The 25188-nt window shown below is 39.5% G+C and overlaps 1 protein-coding gene across 11 annotated transcripts in view; it reads right to left on the bottom strand.

Annotated features, from left to right (window-relative positions):
• Btrc (beta-transducin repeat containing E3 ubiquitin protein ligase) overlaps nucleotides 1-25188 on the bottom strand; it is a 179591-nt gene that overhangs the window by 129340 nt on the left and 25063 nt on the right. The gene's annotated exons all lie outside the window — the stretch shown is intronic.

Below are 25188 nucleotides of genomic sequence, written 5' to 3'. Positions count from 1 at the left end.
CATAGCCTCCCCTAAGCTCTGAGATTACAGGTGTGCACCTGTAGGTGATACACTATGGGCATCAGAAAATAGAACCATTTTTATGAAATTAGAATAAAATGCAGATCCTTTTAAGTGGTGGTAGCAGTGCACACCTTTAATCCCAGCACTTGGGGCAGAGGCAGGTGAATCTCGAGTTCAAGACCTACAAATCAAATTCCAGGACAGCGAGGGCGATACAGAGTAAACCTGTCTCAAAAAACATATATATGACAACCCAGATATGCATACCAAAAAGGCAAAAATTTCAACTTCTGTCAGCCAAAACCAAAATGACAGAAATGCTGGAACTGTGAAAAGTTTAATATAGCTAGAATGAAAATGCTCCAATAACTAAGGCTAAACACTCTTGAAATAAAAAGTACTAGCAAAGAAGCAAATGGAAGTGTTAGAATTGAAAATAAGTAGAGCTTTAAAATTCGGTGAATGAACTCAATAGCAGCAGAATAAAGATTACAAACCAATATCTCATATGAACATACAAGCAGCATTCTCAACAACAAAATACTGACAAAATCCAGCAACATACAGGCAGAACTATAAACCATGCCCAAATGAGATCTATCCTACATATGGAAAAAAATCATTGTCTTGGGATCTAAAGATAATTGATACCTGGGTCTACTCCTCATGGGGTCTAACTGTACATCTTCCCTTTAGTTCCATGAACAATCTCTGTATCTTTTAAGAGTTGCCCATCCTTAAAGGGAGAATTAGGCAACTTGACATTTGAAATCAGAAGCAACTGATAATGACACATAATTCCAAAGAGTTTATAATCTAGTAAAAAACATGAAATTTAAAAGTTTAATTTAACATTTTAAAAATATTCTTTTTATAAGTGTTTTTTAATAATTTATTTATTTATTTTTTTGAGTATGGGTATTTTGCCTGCATGTATGTCTGTGCACCAGATGAGTGCTTGGTGTGCAAGTAGGGCAGGAGAGGGCACTGGATCCCTTGGAACTAGAGTTGCAGATGGTTGTGAGCAACAGTGTAGGTGCTGGGAACTAAGCCAAGGTCCTTTGCAAGAGCAGCCAGGGAGTGGTATTGACCTCTGAGCTATCACCCCAGCCTCAACAGCATTTTGTTTGTTTGTTCTTTGAAACACAGTTTCTCTACTAGCTGTTCTGGCTGTCCTGTAACTTGCTATCTCAACCAAGCTGGCCTTGAACTCTAAGAGACCACCTGCTTCCAGAATGCTAGTATTTAGGGTGTGTACCCTCACACCTGGCCAGCCCCATCTTAACATTTATAAACACCTACAAATCACTGGACAACACCACGTGGGCGGCGCACACCTGACTACAGTACTCTGGGAAGGGAAAGGATTACTGCAGATTCAAGGCCAGTATAGGGTACAGAAGAAAAGAAGACAGACAGTGGTGCACAAATTTAGATTAAAATATTGCAGGGCGGTGGTGGCACACACCTTTAATCCCAGCACTTAGGAGGCAGAGGCTGGTGGATCTCTGTGAGTTCAAGGCCAGCCTGGTCTACAAGAGCTAGTTCCAGGACAAGCTCCAAAGCTACAGAGAAACCCTGTCTCAAAAAAAGAAATATTGCTAGCTTGATATGGCCATAAAGTTCACCTGCTCGCCGGGCGGTGGTGGCGCACACCTTTAATTCCAACACTTGGGAGGCAGAGGCAGGTAGATCTCTGTGAGTTCGAGACCAGCCTGGTCTACAAGAGCTAGTTCCAGGACAGGCTCCAAAACCACAGAGAAACCCTGTCTCGAAAAAACAAAAACAAACAAAAATTCATCTGCTCTTATTATAACCTTGGCAAGCCTTGCTCACTACTCTAGTACACATGGGTTATTGTACAACTGACAGGAAACTTTTTTTTTTGACACGTTCTTATGTACCCAAGGTTGGCCTGGAACTCACTATATAGCCAATGAAGACCTTGAACTTCGATCCTGCGCACACCTCCCCAGTTTAGGAAAATCTTACAGCAAACTTAGCCAAGTGCCAGATTTAACTTACGTTAATAATACAAATGAAAACTAAAACACAAGTATTTGGCAATTAGGAAAATTAGAATGTTGATAACAGAAAATTGTTTCTTATTTCATTCTTATGTCTTGCCAGTGGCTTTTAAGATCTTTTGTTTTCTGTACTAAAGCAGAACAGTGAAAATGTTTTTATAGAAAGCTGAAAAAAAGCTATGTATTAATTTGCTTTGGGTTGTTCTAGTCTCTCTGGTAAAGTCATAATTAGGAAGGCTTTTTTAGGGTTGATTCTAGTCTCACAGGTACAAAGCTCCTCCATATCTGGAAAATCTAAATTCCTATGTGAAGAGGCTGTGTTTTTAAAACATATTATTTACACAATTCACTAGAATGGCTCCTCTGGAAGCTGGGTGGCTCTCTTATGCAATTATGTACTTAGGAACCCTCCCCTACACAGCCGTGGAAATTCAAGTAAGAATAATTTACTGGGTATGCACAGTTATTAGAATTTTAAAGCATTTTTTTGTTCAAAATTCTAGTTTATCAGACAGTTATATTTGACTAAATGTGTCCTTAATCAATAATAATGAGCAATGTTTTAGGAGGTAGCCAGGCTTGAACTGTGATGTTAAAGGAATTTGGGGGGCTGCTGCCCTCCCTCCTGTTAAAGGCTCTCCCTCCCTTTCTACCCGCCAAGCTTTGCGGTGAAATTAACAACTAAGATTCTAAACATCTGTATTAGAATACTGACTTCAATTACAGATGCAGAACTTTATCTGTAAGGAACTGTTAGGAACATTTTAACAGTGAGGAAGCTGGGAGCACACAAATTAAGACTGTTGAATTTGAAAGAATAAAATAACTTTGTATACACACACACACACACACATATGTCAAGTAAAGGGCAAGGAAGGTACTTTTGTAGTGGTATCGATGACTGCAGACTCAGAGTTGAGAAAGAGGGTCATAGAAGGCTTCTATGACAACCCCAACCCAAAAAAGTAACAGCCTAGACAGAAAGCCATTAAAGACAACTCTTACAAACTGCCATAATAATGCTGATGTTAGCTCTCCACAGCGGAGGGCTTCGGGCGGAGGTGCGGGTGGGGAAAGACTCAGTCTTCCTTAGTGGGCTGGCTACTGGGAGTCTGACCATGCTCCAGTATTTGGGCAACACAGAATGGACTCCCCCCTCCCTGCTCCTTTTCATCTTCTCTTTCTTTTGATGGGAGTAGTTCACAAGGGTGTGGGGCAGACCTGGGAGGAATGGGAAGTCAGTGTGATTTGGGTACAATCCTATTACAATAAGCTCCAAAGAACTATCCAGATTCTTTTATTACCTTAGAATTTACTGCATTAAATACTATTTTTAATAACTGGGCTACCAGTTGAAGCTTTTAGTAATGTAGAATTGGCCTATCTGCATGCTTCCAATGGCCACCTTCCCATGATGGGCTTACATCCTGATGCAGAGTTGTTGCCATTACCCCACAAAGGGGCACCATGTTAATAAAGCACATACTGAGGCCTGGCTATCTACCATATCAGACTCTATCTACCCCACCAGGGAAGGGCAGTGAAAAGAACCACAGTAAGATCCCTCAAGTGAGGCTTAGGAGCAACTCCACAGATGAGTTGGGGAAGCTCAAACAGCGCAGTCTGTGGGTTTCCTCTAAGGAGGATGGCTGCTCATGAAAGGATCACCTGGTACCAAACAGGATTTCAATGACTGCAAACCAAGTCTCCCACCTCTCTTGGGTACTCCTTAACTTGTGGAAGAGATAAAGAAAATTACCTCCTCATTAGAAAGAAAATAAATGGCTACATAAATAAAGACAACCATACTGCACCTGATTTCCTGGGTACCACAGAGAAAAGTAACTCATTCTCAGCAGCGTTTACTCCACTATTTGCAAACAACTGGCTGACTGGCAGCTACAACATAGAAAATAAATAAGCACTTCAAAGACCAAGTGTCATGTTCCCCAGTAAGTAACAAATATGAGCATACCCACCCTCCCCACCCAGGGTGTGGAATTTAGCAGGAGAATAGATTTATTGGCTATCTGATTGCTTGATGTGTTGTGAGAATGTTTTCTGTGATGCTGTGGTTATTACTGAGGTTAGATAAGAAAATCTCCCCTCTCTCAGGACGCTAGTATTCAAAGTTACATATTCATAAGAAGGAGACAAAATGAGTATTTCTGAAGCAAGTGAGATGTGACAACAAAGAGAACTGGAGAGTGACGAGTACACCTAGAATCTTCCTTCAAGGAAAACAAAGAACACGATCTTCCAACTCAGCTTATCATAAGCCAAGATGCAAACCAGTACATCTCAAATGCACACCCTGGTATCACCCACTTTCAGAAAACCAACTTAACCTGCATCTGATGCTAATATGAAATCTTTTTTACACCCTTCCCCTACCCCCAAGACAGGGCTTCTCTGTGTAATAATCCTGGCTGTCCTGAAACCTGCTTTGTAGATCAGGCTAGCCTCGAACTCACTGAGATCTGCCTGCCTCTACCTCCCAAGGGCTGGGATTAAAGGTGTGCGCCACCACTGCCTAGCAATATGAAATCTTTTTATAGGTTTATAAATCAGCTTTAAAAGCTTAGACTTTCCCAGCACTCGGGAGGCAGAGGCAGGCGGATCTCTGTGAGTTCAAGACCAGCCTGGTCTACATAGCTAGTTCCAGGACAGGCTCCAAAGCCACAGAGAAACCCTGTCTCGAAAAACTAAAATAAATAAATAAATGAATAAATAAATAAATAAATAAATAAATAAAAAAGCTTAGACTTGCCCAAAAGAGAGAAATCATACCTTAGTTCTAGAAACCTAGCCAATTCCCCAACACGAGTGAAGCTTTGGATCTTGGAGGAGTATCAACAACTGCCACTTTACTAAACCAGTATAATCCCTAACTACATTCTAAATATTTGTCTTTAGACCCACGGAAGTCTAGTCTTCACCCTTCACCAAGGAAACTTCTCTATGCAACAGATAGAGACCACTAACAGAAAACTATAACCCATGAATTGCAGAGTTGTAGAGTCCAATCTCAACTGAAACACCTACAATGGAGCTCCTGCAACTTAGGCTCAGGCATCACTAAGAGCTGTCAAAAAGACTAAAGAGCCAAGGAAGAGGAGTTTGCTGAAAGGTTGTGAATCCTAGCTAAAGCCATGAAGTCTCACCAAGATGGCTGTGCATATATAACCTGAACAAGGAACACACTAATAGACATGTTAACACAGATGGGGAAAGCTCAAAAGGCCTCAACCCTTCACAAAGAACTTACAGGGAAAAAAGGAGTGTTGAGATCAGGACAGACAGTCTTTCCCATGCAAGAGAACAACAATTGGTTATCCCATACCAAATGGTCAGCCTTGAAAACATACATGAACAGCACTGGGCTCCTGGGCAGAGATCAGTCAAGTGACATGACCTCTAAGTAAATCGGAATCCCTAAGCCACTGTGTCTGGTTCGCTTTCAGTGAGAACAGGAATGTGAGGACGATCACCTGGAGACAAGAGTCACAGGGGAACTCCATGAGCAGAAGCAGGTAAGAGGGAGCAACGCCAAAGGAACAGCCTGAGCCAGAGACCTCTGCAGGAGCAGGCCAAAGCCAGGGACATCCACAGAAACAGGTCTGAGCTACCCTCCTCCACCAGAGAAGGCCTGAGCCAGCAACCTCTGCCAGAGCAGACCTGAGGCAGCAACCTCCACAGGAGCAAGTACAAGGAAGAGACCACTGAGGGAGCAGGCCCAAGCCAGAGACCTCTGCAGGACCAGGCCAGAGTCAGGGTCCTCTGAGGGAGCAGGCCGGAGCCAATGGTCTCTGCCGGAACAGGCCCTTGCAAGCAACCTCTGCAGGAACAGGTACGAGGGAATGACCACCAAGAGAGCTGGCCTGAACCAGAGACCTCTGTAGGACCCGGTCCAAGGCAGGGACCACTGTGGGAACAGGCCCAAGCCAGGGACATCCGGCAGAACAGGCCCGAGCCAGCCACCTCTGCCAGAGAAGGCCTGAGCCAGCAACCTTTGCTGGAGCATGCTTGAGGCAGTGACCTCCACAGGAGCAGGTACAAGGGAGTAACCATCGAGGGAGCAGGCCTGAGTTAAAGACTTCTGTAAGACCTGGTCAGAGCCAGGGACCTCAGTAAAAACAGGCTGAGCCAGTTACCACTGTGGGAGCAGGCCCGAACGACTTCTCCAGGATTGCAGAGCGATCTCTGGGAGTGCCAAGCAATGAGCAACCTCCAGGAACACCTAGTGACCAACAGAGTGTCTGGAACTGTAGGACTGACTGCACCACAAGGAGCAACCATCTGAGCCTACTGGCACCTGGAAGACTGATCACCAGAGAGAGCCCCAACTACACCAATCAGAGAAAAAGATTGGTAAACAGCATGAGAACATACCCAATACCACAAAGAGCACACAACACCAACAAAAACTAGTGGCTCTAAAACAGCAAGACCTAAACACTCCAATATAGATGAAGCAGAAGAAAATGACCTAAAAAATAACTTTAGGAGAATGTTTGAAGCCCTTAAAGAAGAAATGAAAAACTCCCTCAAAGAAATGGGGGAAAAGACAAACAAAAAAATGGAAGAAATCAAGAAATCCCTTAAAGAAAAAGCAATAGAACAGATGAAAGAAACAATTCGAGATTTGACAACCAAAACAGAGACAATTAAGAAAACACAAACTGAGGGAATTCTGGAAATGGTAATTATGAGAAAACGATCAGGAACCACAAATGCAAGCATAAGCAGCAGAATGCAAGAGATGGAAGAGAGAATCTCGAGTGCTGACAATACAATAGAGGAAACAGACTCATCAAAGAAAACATTAAATCTAACAAAAGCTTAACACAAAATATCCAGGAAATATGGGACACAATGAAAAGACTAAACCTAAAAATAATAGGGATAGAAGAAGTCCAACTCAAAAGCACTGAAAATATATTCAATAAAATCACAGAAGAAAACTTTCCCAACCTAAAGAAAGACATGCATATGAAGATACAAGAAGCTTACAGAACACCAAATAGATTGGATAAAAAAAAAAAAAAGTCTCTTCACCACAGAATAAAGAAAGAATATTAAGAGCTGCAAAGGAAAAAGGCCAAGTAACATATAAAGGCAGACCTATCAGAATAACACCTGTATTCTCAGTAGAAACAATGAAAGCCAGAAGGTCCTGGTTAAGTGTTATGCAGACATTAGGAGACCACGGATGACAGCCCAGACTACTATTCCCAGCAAAACTTTCCATCACCAGTGACGGAAAAAACAAGATATTCCATGACAGAATCAGACAACCAATACCTAGCCACGAACCCAGCCCTACACAAAGTACTAGAAGGAAAACTCCAACCCAAGGACTTTAGCTACATCCACAAAAACAGACAATAGATGATCACACCGCAGCAAATCCCAAAGGCAGCAATAACATCATCAACAACAAAAACAAAACTGACAGGAACTAGCAATCACTGGTCATTAATATCCCTCAATATAAATGGACTCAAGTTACCTATAAAAAGGCACAGGCTAACAGACTGGATATGATGACAGAATCCATTCTTCTGCTGCATACAAGAAACAAATCTCAACCTCAAAGACAGACATCGCCTCCGAGTAAAGTGTTAGGAAAAATTTTTCCAATGAAATGGACCTAAGAAACAAGCTGGGGTAGCTATCCTAACATCTAACACAATATAGTCTTCAAACTAAAATCAATCAAAAGAAACAAAGAAGGACATTTTAACCTAGTCACAGAAAAAATTCATCAAGAGGAAATCCCAATACTGAAAGTCTATGCCCCAAATATAGGGGCACCCTCATACATAAAAGAAACATTTCTAAAGCTTAAATCATACATTAAACCCCACACACTAATAGTGGAAGACTTCAAGACCCATTCTCACCACTGGACAGGTCTGCCAGACAGAAAATTAACAAGAGAAATAAGGAAACTAACATGTTATGACTCAAATGGACTTAACAGACATCTATAGAACATTCCATTCAAACATAAAAGAATATACCTTCTTCTCAGCACCTCATGAAAACCGACTACATACTGGGTAACAAAGCAAACCTCTAAAGATACAAAAAAAAAAAATTAGAATAACCCCATGTATCTTATCAGATCTCCATGGCTTAAAATTAGAATCCAACAGCAACACTAATTTCAGAAAGCCCACAAACACATAGAAATTAAACTATAGTCACCTGAATCATCAATGGGTCAAGGAAGAAAAAAGGAAGAACTTAAAGACTTCCTAAAATTCAATAAAAATGACCACATAACTAACATACACAAATTTATGGGACACAATGAAAGCAGTGTTAAGAGGAAAGTTCATAGCACAAAATGCCTACATAAAGAAGCTGGATTAATTAGCATTTTAAAGTCTAGTTTCTTGAGTTCTCTATATATTTTGGAGATCAGACCTTTGTCTGTTGCGGGGTTGGTGAAGATCTTCTCCCAGTCAGTAGGTTGCCTTTGTGTCTTAGTGACAGTGTCCTTTGCTTTACAGAAGCTTCTCAGTTTTAGTAGGTCCCATTTATTCAATGTTGCCCTTAATGTCTGTGCTTCTGGGGTTATACATAGGAAGCGATCTCCTGTGCCCAGTCTGGTTGTTCACCTTCCTAGACATGGACGGAGTGGGGCGGACCTTGGACTTTCCACAGGGCAGGGAAACCTGACTGCTCTATGGACTGGAGAGGGAGGGGGAGAGGAATTTGGGGGAGGGGGAGAGGGGTGGGAGGAGGGGAAGGGAAAGGGGAGGCTGGGAGGAAGCAAATACTTATTTTCCTTTTCTCAATTAAAAAAAAAAAGAAGCTAGAAAAATTCCACACTAGTGAGTTAACAGAACACCTGAAAACTCTAAAACAAAAAGAAGCAGATTCACCCAGGAAGACTAGATGGCAGGAAATAATCAAATTGAGAGCTGAAATCAGCAAAATAGAAACAAAAAAAAATAATATACAAAGAATCAATGAGACAAAGAGTTGGTTTGTTGAGAAAAATCAACAAAATAGACAAACCTTTATCCAAACTAACCATAAGACAGAGAGAATACTCAAATTAACAAAATCGGAAATAAAAAGAGACATAACAACAGACACAGGAAATCCAGAGAATCATCAGGTCATATTTCAAAAAACTGTACTCCACAAAATTGGAAAACTTAAAGGAAATGGACAATTTTCTGGATAAATATCACTTACCAAATTTGAATCAAGATCAGATAAGCAAATTAAATAGATCTATAACTGCTAAAGAAATAGAAACAGGCCGGGTGGTGGTGGCGCACGCCTTTAATCCCAGCACTCGGGAGGCAGAGGCAGGCGGATCTCTGTGAGTTCGAGGCCAGCCTGGTCTACAAGAGCTAGTTCCAGGACAGGCTCCAAAGCTACAGAGAAACCCTGTCTCAAATAAACCAAAAAAAAAAAAAGAAAGAAAGAAAAGAAAGAAATAGAAACAGTCATGAAAAGTCTCCCAACCAAGAAAAAAAAAAGCCCAGAGCCAGATGGTTTCAACACAGAATTCTACAAGATTTTCAAATAAGAACTAGTACCAATACTCCTCAAATTGTTTCACACAATAGAAACAGAAGGAACACTGTCAAACTTTTTATGAAGCTACAATTACCCTGATACCCAAACCACACAAATTACAGACCATTATCACGCATGAACATTGATGCAAAAACACTTAATAAAATACTGTCAAACTGAATCCAAGAACACATAAGAAAAATCATCCACAATGATCAAGTTGGCTTCATCTCAGAGATGCAGGGATGGTTCAACATATGCAAATTTGACAATGTAACCCACCATATAAACAAACTGAATGAAAAAAAGAACACATGAGCTATTAGATGCTGTAAAAGCCTTCAACAAAATACAACATTCCTTCATGATAAAGGTCTTGGAGAGAGCAGGGTTACAATAGACACAATAAAGCAATATACAGCAAGCCAACAGCCAACATCAAACTAAATGGAGAGAAACCTCAAAGCGATCCCACTGAAATCAGGAACAAGACAAGGTTGTTCTAGCTAGAACAATAAGACAACCAAAGGAGATCAAAGGGATACAAATCAGAAAAGAAGTCAAGCTCTATTTGCTGATGATATGATAGTTTACATTAAGTGACCCCAAAAATTCTACCAAGGAACTTCTACAACTCATACACACCTTCAGTAATGTAGCAGAATACAAGATTAACTCAAAAAGAAAAAAAATCAGTAGCCCTCCTTTACATAGATGACAAATGGGCTGAGAAAGAAATCGGAGAAACATCACCCTTTACAACAGCCACAAATAACAAATTATCTTGAAATAATTCTAACCAAACAAGTGGTAGACCTGTATGACAAGAACTTTAAATCTTTGAAGAAAGAAAGTGAAGACACCAGAAAATGGAAAGATATCCCATGCTCTTGCATAGGTAGAATTAACATAGTAAAACATGGCAATCTTACCAAAAGCAATTTACAGATTCAATGCAATACCCATCAAAATCCCAGCAAAATTCTTCACAGACCTTGAAAGAACAATACTCAACTTCACAAGGAAAAGCAAAAAACCCAGGATAGACAAAACAATCCTGTACAATAAAGGAACTTCTGGAGGCATCAAAATCCCTGACTTCAAACTCTACTACAGAGCTATAGTACTGAAAACAGCCTGGTATTGGCATAAGAACAGACAGGAGGACTAATGGAACCAGGTATCAATCCACACATCTACAAACACCTGATTTTTTACAAAGACGCAAAAAAAATATGAAGTGGAAAAAAGAAAGCATATTCAACAAATGGTGTTGGCATAACTGGGCATCAACATGTAGAAGAATTAAAATAGACCCATATCTATTGCCATGCACAAAACTCAAGTTCAAATGGATCAATGACCTCAACATAAAACCAACCACACTGAACCTCATAGAAAGTGGGAAGTACATTGAACACATTGGCACAGGAGACCACTTCCTAAATATAACCCAAGTAGCACAGACACTGAAACAATTAATGAATGGGACCTCCTGAAACTGAGAAACTTCTTTAAAGCAAAGGACACAGTCAACAAGACAAAATGACAGCCTACAGAATGGAAAAAGATCTTCAACCCCCCATCAGACAGAGAGATGATCCCCAAAATATACAAAGAACTCAAGAAATTGGCCATCAAATAATCCAATTTAAAAAACTAAACCGAGAACTCTTAACAGAGGAATATAAAATGGCTGAAAGACACTTAAGGAAATGCTCAACATCCTTAGCCATTAGAGAAATGCAAATCAAAACATCACTGAGATTCCATCTTACAACTTTAAGAATGGCCAAGATCAAAAACACTGATGAGAGCTTATGTTGGAGAAAATGTGGGAGAAAGGGAATACTCCTCCATTGCTGGTAGGAGTGCAAACTGGTACAGCCCCTTTTGGATATCATTCAAATGATTTCTCAGAAAATTAGGAAACAGCCTACCTCAAGATCCAGCAATACCACTTTTGGGTATATACCCAAAGGATGCTCAAACATACCACAAGGACCTGTGCTCAACTGTGTTCATAGCAGCATTGTTTGTCATAGCCAGAACTTGGAAACAACCTAAATGCCCCTCTACCAAAGAACGGATAAGGAAAATGTGGTACATTTACACAATAGAGTATTTCACAGAAGAAAAAAATATCATATTGAATGAGGTAACCCAGACCCAGAAAGACAAATATCATATGTACTCATTCATAAGTGGCTTTTAGACATAAAGCAAAGAAAAACCAGCCCACAATTTACAATCCAGACAACAAAGAGGACCCAAAGAGAGACATTCATGGATCTAATCTACATGAGGAGTAGAAAAAGACAAGATCTCCTGAGTAAATTGAGAGCATGGGGACCATGGCAGAGGGTTGAAGGGGAGGGGAGATGAAGGGAGCGGAGAAAAATATATAGCTCAATAAAAACAATTTAAAAGAAAACATACATGGACAAGATATATTTATGTATTTAGGAATATACACACACACACAAACCCAGTCATACACACATGTAACAACTTTTTTTTTTTTTGAGACAGAGTTTCTCTGTGGTTTTGGAGCCTGTCCTGGAACTAGCTCTGTAGACCAGGCTGGTCTCGAACTCACAGAGATCCGCCTGCCTCTGCCTCCCGAGTGCTGGGATTAAAGGTGTGCGCCACCATCGCCCGGTTGTAACAACTTTTTTTAAAAGGCCATGGATTTCAAGGTTGTCAGGTGTAAGCCTTTATTAACAGCACAACAAACAGGAAGCAAAAGCAGGCAGATCTGTAAGTGAGAGCCATACTAAGCTCCAGGCCAGCCAGGACTGGGAAAGAGAAGGGGGAAGGAGGACAGAGAGAGGAGAGAGAAAAGGTCAGTCTCAGTTAAAGAGTGGATTCAAGAACAACCTAGGCTATGTGAGACTGTCTAATAAGTAAGTAAATAATTCAAAGCTCAGTGTGTTGGTGTACTTACGGGACACACGCAGAAGGATAAGTGCAAGCCCAAGCCTAGTTTGGTCTACATGGAAAATTCCAGGTGAGCCAGAGCTATGTAATCTTTCTTGACTGATTAATTAATTAAAAATAAAACCAACAACATCAGAAACACCACACGCACACAGGATATAAATGTTTTGCGAATGTATTATCCTTTTTCAGAGAAGAAGAGAGAAGAGGGAGAGAGGGAGGAGAAAGAAAGAGAAGAGAGAGCATGAACACAAGCACCTGCTCTTAAATATGAAGCATGCACGATCCTTTATCTCTATTTAAAAACTCACTATCTTTACTTCAACAACCACAAAGAGTATAGACGTAACCCTGTACTCAGGGTAAAAGGAACAACAGTAGAGTATGCAGCTCCAGCTCAGGTAATATCCAGTTATTTGCAATGAAATCTGGATGAAAATACAAGCATTTAGATGTGAATTTTTAGAAAAATAATCTGCAGTTTTATGGATATTTACAGTATGTGTCCGTACCTAGTCTTGCAGAACTCCATCTTCCTCCATCTCATTTGTATTATAAACTGCTACTAAAGCACTTTAAAAAACTGTAACGGGGAGACTTTGTACATAGTACCTTTGAAGCAGCGATCAATACTCTAATACAGAGATGCCAATTCCATTACCACAGAAACCTGTGCAAGCAGTCAGCTGCCGAACAAAGAACCCAGCTTTTCATCAGGTTTATTCTTAACACGTCTCCACTCTGGTGGATAAGGATTTTACTTTGATGCATAAACAGAAGTTGTGAAAGAAATAATGGCATTTAAAATAACACTTCTTTGGTTACACTGAAAGACAGAGCTAAAACTAATTTTTTTACACTTATAAGATGCTATCCTTTATCATCAAATCCATCTACTCATATACAATCAAAATGCTGTACCTAATGTTTTATAAACTGCCATGGCCTTAGATGTTTGTGTTACAGTTCACCATTTATGACTAAAATGTTACAGCAAGAAAGTATGGAAAAGAATGAAAATTAAGCACTAGCTGAGAAATGAAGAAAATGGGAAAGAACTGGAGAAAAATATTTTAAAATCATTTTAGGAACAAAAATTTCTAACTTTGATTTCCTTATAAATTTGCCAATAAGAAAAAACAATGACTTATTCACAGTCTTTTCATACCATTTATTACATGCAGCTTTCCCTCGTGCCATTTTTATGATCTGAGACAACACCGTTGAAATATAATCAAAAGGAATCAAGAGCAGTCTGTATACAATGGTACTAGCAACTTGGGGCACCTGATTTAACTTGTGTCTAAAACAATTTCCCCATCTTTTCTTTCATGACTTATTTTTAACAGACTAAAGTTGTGATATATCCTTTCTCAACCAGCCTTAATCATTTTCACAACTACAGTTACTATGACAACAGGATGCAACTTATCTGTGCTGTTTTCATTTTCCCTATTTGAGTTGTCTTAACACAATCATTCTGCTTTTCTCCAATATGTAACAACTTTGTTTTAGGATTGAGGTCTTAAGAAAGAAATTGAGGTCTTAAAGAAAGCAAATAAATTAAGATAGCACTAAATTTTAAAATCTTGATGGATGAGTTACTTTCATAAGTACTTTCATTATATTAAAATAAAAAGCATCAAGCTAGGGGGTGGTGGTGTATACCTTTAAACTCAGCACTTGGGAGGCAGAGGCAGAAGGGTCTCTAAGTTCGAGGCCAGCCTGGTCCACAGAGAGAGTTCCAGGACAGCTAGGGCTACACAAAGAAACCCTGCCTCAAGAAACAAACAAATTATCTCGAGGCTGGAGAGATAACTCAGTAGTTAAGAGCACTGGCTGCTCTTCCAGCACATACATGGAAGTTAACTTTGTGTAACTAGTTCTATGGGATCCAACGCCCTCTTCTGGCCTCTATGGACACCGCATGCATATGGTACAATGACATACATGCAGGCTAAACACCCACACACAAAAAATAAATCTAATTTTTAAAAACAAAGTTTAAATAAAATATCTTTAAGTTGAAACTAAATAAGTAGCATTAACAACTATCTTATTAAACCTGGCTACAGTTAACAGTGACTAATTTTGGTACATAGTTCTCCAACCAAAACATAGCCAACACCATTACAATAATGAGCTGTGAGCAAGTGTCCAATACCTGTCCCAAGTAAAAGAATTATGAATAAATACAGTTAAAGGGCTGAAGAGTTGATTTGCAGTTACAAGTTCCAAAGGAAAGCCAAGCATGATGGTGTACAACTTTAATCCCAGAACTTTGAGTTCAAACCCAGCCTGGTCTACAGAGTGAATTCCAGGACAGCCGAGGCTACACAGAGAAACCCTGTCTGGAAAAACCAAAATGGGGGAGAGGGTGACAGAGTTCCAGGGAAGCTGACAGCTTTCTTCTGACTTCTTCAGGCAACAGGAATGAATGCACAAGCTGCAGATATATACATGCAAATAAAACACTTATACCCGTTTTTTAAAAAGGCTAAAAACACTAAAAATAAATAAATACAGTTCCAAACCCTTTGCTGAGTTAGTCCAATTTCACTTGTTCTAAGTGACACAGAAACAGCAGTAGGCTTTTTACTTGCTAACCACCATTTAATGTCACATTCAAGTTTTCTTATGATAGAACCACCCTAAAGAAATTCAGTTTAAATACCTTAACAGCATAAAGTGTTTACAAAAACTCATGAGAAAAACTTAGCAAAAAGTCAAAGAAAAGGCAATTATTGTTCAAAATTGGCAACATAAAAATATAAAAGTATTTTGGGCCTGACAAGATGGCTCGGAAAATAAAGATGCTCACTGCCAAGCAAGCAAACTTAATTTGATCCCCAATTCTCACATGGTGGCCGGAGAGAACCAACCCTTCCAGTTCTCTTCTGGCCTCCACATGCAACCGCATGCCTCCATATGTATGTACACACAGAAGAAAAAAATGAAGGAAGGAGGGGGATGAGAGAGGAAGAAAGGGGGATAAGAGAGCAAAGGAAATCTTTTTAAAAACGTCTTCATGAGTGTCTTCAATCACTAAATTCAGATCCCTTATCAACTTACAAAGATGAAGCCCCTCATCAGTCCTGTAAAAAGCCATGAATATGTACAGAGTTACTGTTTATAGATAAAACAGAAACAGTACTCCTACTTAAGGATAAAATATTCAAATGCTACTAAATTTCCCATTACTTCCCTGCAGGCATTGAGAAGATTATTTATAATATTGTACTATTTTGCTCAAGACAATTTTCACATATTAACAAGACACATTTTAATTTTAATCACAGCTTATATAATTTAATAAAGTTTGTAGAATGCAATGAACTGAAAATCATAATTTACTTAACCAAACCTGAAAATGAAGAACAAATTTAAGGTTTTTCATAGCAATCATTTCATCAAGTTCATTTGCTATTGTTTATTTGCTTGGTTGGATTGTATTTTTTTGTTTTTTTAAGACTGTGTGTGTGTGTGTGTGTGTGTGTGTATGTGTGTGTGTGTGTGTGTGTGCACATGCATGCAGGTACCCTTGGTGACCAAAAGAGGGTACTAGAGGTGGTTCTGAGCCCACTTCATGGATGCTGGGAATCCATTGAAAGAACAGCAAGTACTTGAGTGGTGGTGGCTCATGCCTTTTGCCTTTAATCCCAGCACTTGGGAGACAGAAGCAGGTGGATCTCTATGAGTTCAAGGCCAGCCTGGTCTACAAGAGCTAGTTCCAGGACAGCCAGGACTGTTACACAAAGAAACCCTGGCTGTCCTGGCTCATATGCAAGCACCACAAGGGGTGAGAAATGGGCAGGTAGATCTTTGGGACCCAATGACCAATCAGTCTAACTTGAGGTTCATTGAAGACCATGTCTCGAAAAAAATAAAGTGTCAGGCCAGGAATGGGGGAACATGTCTTTAATCCCGGGAGATCTGAGTTTGGGGCCAGCCTACATAGTGACACTGCCAAATAATTTAGTAAGTGTGAAAAAATAAAATGGATATCAACAGAGGAAAATATTCAAAGTCAACCTCTGGTCTCCACACGGATTCAAATAAATCATGCACAAATACACACACACACACACACACACACACACACACACACACACACACACACACACACGTACTACTTAGGATAAGTGCTCAAAATAATTTTCAGATGGATTAGAAGGTTATTTATTTAGATAGCAAGTTTCTTAGTTTCCTTTTTTTGTAGAATTAGTAAATCAATGAACATATCAATTTCTCCATTTTACTACTCTCTGAATCAACTCCAACTAGTCCCTGATGAATAAGGAGTGTTTTGTGAAGCACGATTTGTGAAAGCTGAAACTAAAAAACAAACGCAAGCTTTTATTTTGTTTTATCATACCAGTTGACTTGGATAATTTATTAACCTAAATTTAAAAAAACAAACAAAAAACTGTAAGAGCACTACATTTTGGTAGTATTAGGCGTCTTGTTACAAAGATGACCAAACCTTATATACATTCCAAAGTAGTCAATTTCCCAAAAGTAGTTCTCACACTTGAAAATATTTGAGAGTCACTACTTTTCTAACTCAAATCTCTTGCAGAGCTTCAAATGCTGCTGCTTTCCAAGTGGCACCAGCCCTCAGAGTCACACCCATCCTCACAGGCTGTCTCAAGAAACCCATTTTTATATATACTAGTACAGGAAAAACTTCTAAGGTAAAAACATTAAATACAAACAGTAAAATTGTAAGTTAATAATTTATATTTAGGGACTGGAGAGATGGCTCAGTGGTTAAGAGCATTGCCTGCTCTTCCAAAGGTCCTGAGTTCAATTCCCAGCAACCACATGGTGGCTCACAACCATCTGTAATAAGGTCTGGTGCCCTCTTCTGGCCTGCAGGCATACACACAGACAGAATATTGTATACATAATAATAAATAAAATATTAAAAAAAAATAATTTATATTTATTCCTTTTTACACAAATTATGAAATTATATTTCTAAACTGCCCACGAGACTTAAAGATATAAAACTTGCTTGTTCTAACTAATGTGACCTCCTATAAAGTATGAGGAAACTAGAAACTGTGGACAAGTGTTTACTGCCACCATACAGGAGCTCCAACAAAATGATCTTAACCTTGGAGCAATTTTTTAAAAAGTTTGAAAGCTGTTTGGATGGAAAAAAAAACTCAGAAACAAGCAAGTGCTAAACACTTAAAAGGGCTAGTAGGGAGAACATCTGGCTTGGTGGCCTCTAATACCTGTAATCTGGGCAAGGAAAATTTCAAGCTTAAGGTCAGCCTGGGCAACATGGTAAGACTTTGTCTCAAGAAACAACAACAACAAAAAAAAAACCAAATAAAAGGGCCATCCAGGGGTCTTCTAGGAGTTCTACAATAGGTTGGGGAGTTGGCTCAGCAGTTAAGAGACTTAGATTCCACCCTAGCACCCACATGGTGGCTTATAGACACAGCTCCAATTCCCAAGGATTGGATGTCCTATTGTGACCTCTGCAAGCACCAGGCATACATGTAGTACACATACATACATGCAGCCAAATTACTCATACACATAAAATAAAATAATTATTTTTTTTAAAAAAGAGCTCTACAAAAGGTCAGTCTCACTTGTTTTGGAGAATGAAAATACAGGCCTAATGGATAGGCAAGAAAAGACCCATTTGCTTAGCAAAAAACCAATGTGACTATGATGACTGTCTCAGTGCAAAAGGAAGGTGCTGGAAAATTCTAAATTCAGATTTTTGAAAGATCACTTTGACAATCCCATTGAGATTAGATTCAAAAACAAAAATTGCCTAGTGGTGGTAGTGCATGCACTTGGGAGATAGAGGCAGATGGATCTCTGTGAGTCTGAGGCCAGCCTGATGTACAGAGCAAATTCCAGGACAGCCAGACCTACACAGAGAAACCCTGTCTTGAAACACTAAAAACCAAAAGAATAAATATTTTTAAAAGCGAAACCAAAAAAAAATCTTAAGGCTTATTAAAGCACAATAAAATAAAAGTTGTATTTCTCCACCAAAGTTAATTATAGCAATCCAAAAAAAGTCGACAGTGGTGGAATCAGCAATGGCTGAATATGAGACAGCTCTTAGAAAACAACAAGAGAAGGGACTAGATGTGAGTGAGGAGTTAGGGATACGCCCAGGTTTGAGGCTGTAGTAGGTGGACAAATGGAGATACTGTTTTGAGTATCAGACCAGATGACCAGGGGGAAGAAATTCAGACTTCGCAATATTCAAGTATGAGGTGATAGCTACAGGTCAGAATACATGGGCTGGAGATCATCAACACATTAAGAGTCATCAAAACAGACGATATTCCAAAGCCAAAGCCCAAAAACAAACAAACAAAAGTCATCATGCAGGACAAAATATATACAGGAAAAAGGGAAAGCTAAGAAATTATCCACACACACAAAATATCTGTCTAAGGGTCAAATGCTCTTTGAAGTGATATGCCTCAGAGGCAGAGATGCAGCTCAGTAGTAAAGTATTTGGCAAGCATGCACTGAGGCCTAGGCTTAATCCCCAGCACTGAGTTTGGATCAGTCTGAGTTCAGCAAGAGCTTATGTTAAAAAATAAAGTAGAAAGTGACAAGAGGAAAGACACCAGAGATCATCAGTCTTTGACATACACAGATACAGACAGACAGACAGACAGACACACACACACACACACACACACACACTTATCATTTTGTCTCAATGCTAGGGGTTCAAGTAAGGGCCTCATACATGTTAAGCAAAAGCTCAACCCTCCTAGCTCAATATTTCATTTTTGAAATTAACTTCTATTTTGGTTTCAATGAATAATTAACAAGTCCTCATTACTGTTGCTTTTAGGCACTTTTTTTTGACAAACCATCTCTAAAATTCCTATGAATAAGCCAGTGGTGGTGGTGCATGCTTTTAATCCCAAAACTCAGGAAGCAGAGGCAGGCAGATCACTGAGTGCAAAGCCAGTCTGGTTTACAGAGCCCAGGACAGCTAGAGCTACACAGAGAAACCCTGTCTTGAAAGAAAAAAATTTAAATACCTATAAGTATAAAAATCCACAAGTAGCTAAAAGAGAGTATGGCATGCAAAAGCTATGTGAATAAGGCAGTATGTTGCTGATAAGGATAGAGGCCAGTGAGATAGCTCAGTGGGTAAGGATGCTTCAGCTACTCCGAAAAAGCTGGGTTTGATCTCTAAGACCCTCACAGTAGAAAAGAGCAAACTAGGGTAAATTGTCTTATGACCGTTATACCTCCATGTGCACAATAAACAAATAAAAATTTTATCTATTTATCTATTTTGATTTATTTATTTATTTTGAGACACAGTTTCTCTATGTAACAGGTCTGGCTGTCTTAGAATTCACTCTGTAGACCAGGCTGGCCTCGAACTCACAGAGACCTGCCAGTCTCTGCTTCCTGAGCGCTGGAATTAAAGGCATGCATCACCACTGACCAGTTATTTTTAATTCATAGAGAGAGAAAAAAAAAGATAGCCAGACACAGTACTGTACACCTTTAATCCAAGCACTTGAGGGGGCAGAAACAGGCAGATCTCTGTGAGTTTGAGACCAGCCAGATGTGAGATCCAGGACAAACCAATAAACATAAAGACATGACTTATGATGAAGAGAACACTTAAAAAAAAAAAGACAGAACGATAGCTAGATCCTGGAGGTCACTGAAACCCATATAATAGAATCCCTTCCTCGCATCAAATACACACAAATGCTACAAAGATTAAAATTGGAAATGTAAAGAGCAGAGCTATAAAACATCTACAAGCATCTAGTAGGATAAAGGAGGCTATTTTCATAAGCTTCTGGTAGGAAAGACTTTAAGTCACTGCAAGCTAAATACTAAGTTGAAAGACTTCCAGTCAGCCTCACACTTGGGAAATACTGCTCTAAGGCACTCTGTCGCCATCTGTGACCTTGAAAGTTTTCCCATCTTCATTTACCTTTTTCCACAAAAAGGTATTATTCCATGATACAATTTACTGGTAACAATGGAAAACTGCTTTCCATGCAGCATGTGTGATTTGTAAGATGAAATTCTAACTAGGTCTTTTGGGCAGGGTGTGCTGCTGATACAAAAATCACAAACTGCCTTTGCTGAATGAGCTAAGTGGGTGGACAGCATTCCCAGTGCTGATACCTAAGAGGATGTAGAAAAGGAGAAGAAGATAAATGTTTCCCAGTCTCCCAGACTGCAGAGTATAAATAACAGAACACGCTGACAGTGTTTAAGGCTGACCTTGATAGAAGAGCTGATTTCAAACACTCCAGATGTAAAGTGCACTCACTGGGGTACACTGACCTTGCTGGGCATCTGTTTGGTCATGCCTTTTCTTTAATAAAACTGATAAAAAGCAGACATATCCTGGAAATATCAGTACGAAAAGAATCAAAGGATTTAAGTGTATCTATCCAACATGTTTCTGACAGGTAAAATTCCATCATAGCAGACAGGAATAAATTGTGGCTGCTTGCCTGAGTAGCTAGGGGAATGAGAATATTAAGAACAGGATGTTCTAGTAAGACATTTTTTATAACCACAAGCCAAGTCATCTCTGTACCATTTTCCATAACACTACCAAACAACATACTCGACATTTCATTAGCTTCTCAAAATGACATTTTTATGATGATGCTCAGACCTCATAGTCAAACCCTTATTAAAATAGATACAACTAGTCGTACTGAAATGATAATTACTATCAACAAAGGCTTGATAAAAATACATCAAACAGTAATAAAAAGATTAGTGCAGGAGATATTAACCTAGGTTCGCAGATAGGACTCAGGGATTGCTGAATCTCCAGAAATACTGTACAAAAAGTGGTGACTGTGGAGAGGTTCTTGCAGCATATAAAAGATTTTCAGGGCAATCCATGACCACAAAAGTTTAAGAAGCCTTGAATTAGATGATCCTCCAGATACCTCAAGTTTATGACCCATGAAAATTTGGTTTCATTTTAGAAAAGATTATCTAAAGCAGGCACACGAAAACTAGACTATGCTTCCTTCTAATTAATTGTAGGTATTCTTGATTCAAAATCAATAAAAGTTAATTGTACTTTAAAATAAAATGCTTAGGGAATGAGGGTATAGTTCTATGGGTTAGCACACACCTAGCACGTGAAAGATCTTGGGTTCAATCCTCAGCATTCTTTCCATTCCGTGGCATTTGACTAACTAAATATTCAATACCAGTTAGGCATGGTAGCCACGCCTTTAATCCTAGAACTCTGGATGTAGAGGCAGGAGGATCTCTGTGAGTTAAAGGCCAGCCTGGTCTACTTAGCAAGTTACAGGGCAATGAAGTGAGAGTCTGTCTAAAGAAAAAAAACTTAATCCCAAGGAGCAAGAGATAGCTCAACAATTAAGAGCACTTGAGCTGAATTCAGTTCCCAGTGCTCATGTGGATGGCTCACCACCTGTGACACAAGCTCTTAGGGATTTGACCTCTTCTGGTCTCTGTAGGTACGTGCACACATATGGTACACTCACACAGAGAAACAAACATATTTATAAATAAAAATGAATCTTAAAAATGCAGTAATAGCCACATGTGGCGGCCCATGCATTTAACTGCAACAGATACAGATGTATCTCTGAGTTCCAAAGCATGACTGGTCAACCGCTATGTAGCCAGAGTTACACAATGAGACTGTCTGAAAAGAATAAAAGTACTATTTCAATACCATCCTTGCACTTCAAATCTTCTCTACCTTTCCTCAGTTTATCTTCCTGCTCTTTAAACTTCTCTGTACACTCAAATTTTGACTATACAGTACTTTATTCCTTGGTCAGATAATTTCTTTTTAGGTCTTCCCTATAAGGAATCACTTTTACTAGATCCTGAGTACATTTTCTAATCAACTGGAGACAAGATCTGACTCCTACTGCTAATTAATTTGGGTTGCTAATTTAAGCTCACCAATCCTGGGGCTTTTGAGAAAAAAAAACTACGGTTTGGCAAAAATTTAGTGACTGATTCACACCCCTACCTCATAAATCTGTAATTAAAAAAAAAGACACAAAACTTACTAATGAGAACTATAATTCACCAACAACTACATATAAGAAACTACAGTTCTGCTGACTAGCAAGTAATTTGTAAGGGCAGATCAGCTTAGCTACATTAAAGAAATATCCATCTGCACGTACTAGCACTAATCAGGGCGTGAAATTAAACTTCTTATTCAAAAAGAAATACCTGCTTCAAGGCTGTGATTTAGTCAGGGAAGCAAATATTAAGGTCATCCTCTTCTCTCTGATGTTTATAGCATTTCTAATAGAGGAAGCAAAGAAGGGCCAATCGGCTGACTTCTATAAAGTGAAAATATCCCAGTGACATGACAAATTTTCCACTTGATTAATCACACAGATGTAACCAAACCAAGCTGCTACAGAGTGCAGAGATCACTTACATACTTGGAAAGTCCAAACTGACAACTGTGGATGCCTAGCCAAATCAGTCAAAATAGGGCTCACAGTACAAAGAATCCAACAAATAGTATATGCAATGTGAAGTTTTAAAATAATCTACTGCCATTATTATCATAACACAGCTCATTTTGGGTTACCTGGACTAATGAGATCCTAATTCAGTTAATTTAGCCAGCTGTTAAAAATTTCCCAGAATTTTGTCAAAATCTACTAATACAAACTTCAACTTAATCTAATATACTATAGTCCCACTACTCTAGTAGTCAGGGAGGGGGGAAAAATACCAAAATCACATACTATAAGCAAAGCAATGACTTAACAGAGCTATAGAAGCCACAGAGGTTCTTAAAGTGTAGTCCCTAGCCAGCAGCAGCACCAGGAAAGTGATATAGGCAGACCCACAGAATGGACAAGTGCAAGAGACACCCACAGCTCTCCAGGCAACAGTAATTCATTCCTTAAAATTTAGTCTTCTTTAAAGAAGCCTAAGTAATGCTTTGTTTTTTGTTTTTGTTACTGTTTATGAGACAGGTTCTTACTAGGACTGAAGCCCCAACTAGTCTTGAATTTGCAATCCTCCTGCCTTAGTTTCCAGAGTGTTGTGATTATAAGCACACCACCACACCTGCCTTACTAATGCCATCATTAAAGATGAAGATCTAAAGGTGATGAGATAGCTCAACAGGTAAAGATGCTTGCCACTAAGCCTAACCACCTGAGTCTGATCTCAGGGTTCCACATGACAGAAAGAGCCACGGCACACGTATGCACATACTCATATACACACAATAAATGTAATTTTAGAAACTTGTTATACCTGCAATCCCAGAACTGAGAAAGCAGAGGCAGAAATGCCCCCTACATGTTCCAGAGCAGTCAGCACTGTCTGTCTGTCTGTCTGTCTGTCTGTCTCTCTCTCTCTCTCTCTCTCTCTCTCTCTCTCTCTCTCTCTCTCTCTCTCTCTTAAATGCATGATAATAAACAATTATTGAGCATTTGCAGGACATAGTGATTCATGTCTATAATTCTAGCTGGGGCAAGAGAACAGTTTGAGTTCAGGGTCAACCTGGACTACAAAGTGGGTTCCAGGGCAGCTTGGACTACAGAGTACAACTCTATATTTAAAAAACAAAAAACAAAAAGCAAGCATGTAACATGTCAAGCATGATGCAAAATTAAATTTTAAGGCTGCCAAACTGGCTCTGAAGGTAAAAGTACCTGCTAAGCAAGCCTGTTAACCTGGGTTCCATCCCTAGAACCCACATTAAGATGGAAAGAGAACAAACTATACAAGACAATCCCCTAACATTCATACATACACTGTGGCACCCACACACCAGCCCATAATAAATGTGGGCTGGAGAGAAGACTCAGTGGTTAAGAGCACTGATTGCTCTTCCAAAGGACCCAGGTTTCATTCCCATCACCTCTGTGGCAGCTCACAACTGTACCATTCATGTTAGGTACCAAGTAAGCAAAGGGTGACCTGTGAGACGGATTCATGGGTAAAAGCACTTGATAAACCAACCTGATCTGAGGGTGATCCCAAGAATCCACCCACATAAAAAACATGATATAACAGCGTGCTCCCAGCCAGCCAGCCTGGAGCAGGGAAGCACAGCAGAGGAACAAAAGAGACTGCCCTAATGTGGCAGGAGACAATGAAGGGACTACCACAAGTAGTCCTCTGATCTCACACACATGAAACACGACTCGAAGACATACATCACACACACATATACGTGCATATGTACATATACACAATTTTTTTTTAATTAAGAAAGGTCAGCAGCACCTACTTGTAATCCCAGGACTAGAGGGTAGCGGTAGGAGGAACAGGAGTTCTATACATAGGAAAACTCAGGCCTTTTAGTTGAGAGACAGAGACAGACTGACAACAAAAGACCAGGAGCTTCAGCAAGATAAGAAAGTCCATTTTAATCCTGTAAGGAAAATAACTTTGAAACAAATAATCATTTCTCTACTATGTTTCTGCTTCCTTCAGCCTTTTTTACCCCTATAAAAATCAGGCTTCCTTACTCAGCTCATCAGAACACTCAGTCTCTTTTTATAGAATACTGGTGCCCAATTCCAGAATCACCAACGAAAGTCAATTAAGGTTTTTAAGTTAGAGCCAGAGGATGGCTCAATTATTCAAAATACTTTTGTTCTTCCGGAGGACCTGAGTTTGGTTCCCAGCACACATGTGCAGCAACTCA

The sequence above is a fragment of the Microtus pennsylvanicus genome, chromosome 5 (genome assembly GCF_037038515.1).
Source record: "Microtus pennsylvanicus isolate mMicPen1 chromosome 5, mMicPen1.hap1, whole genome shotgun sequence".
Lineage (NCBI taxonomy): Eukaryota > Metazoa > Chordata > Mammalia > Rodentia > Cricetidae > Microtus > Microtus pennsylvanicus.
This window is presented reverse-complemented; position numbering and strand designations above follow the sequence as displayed.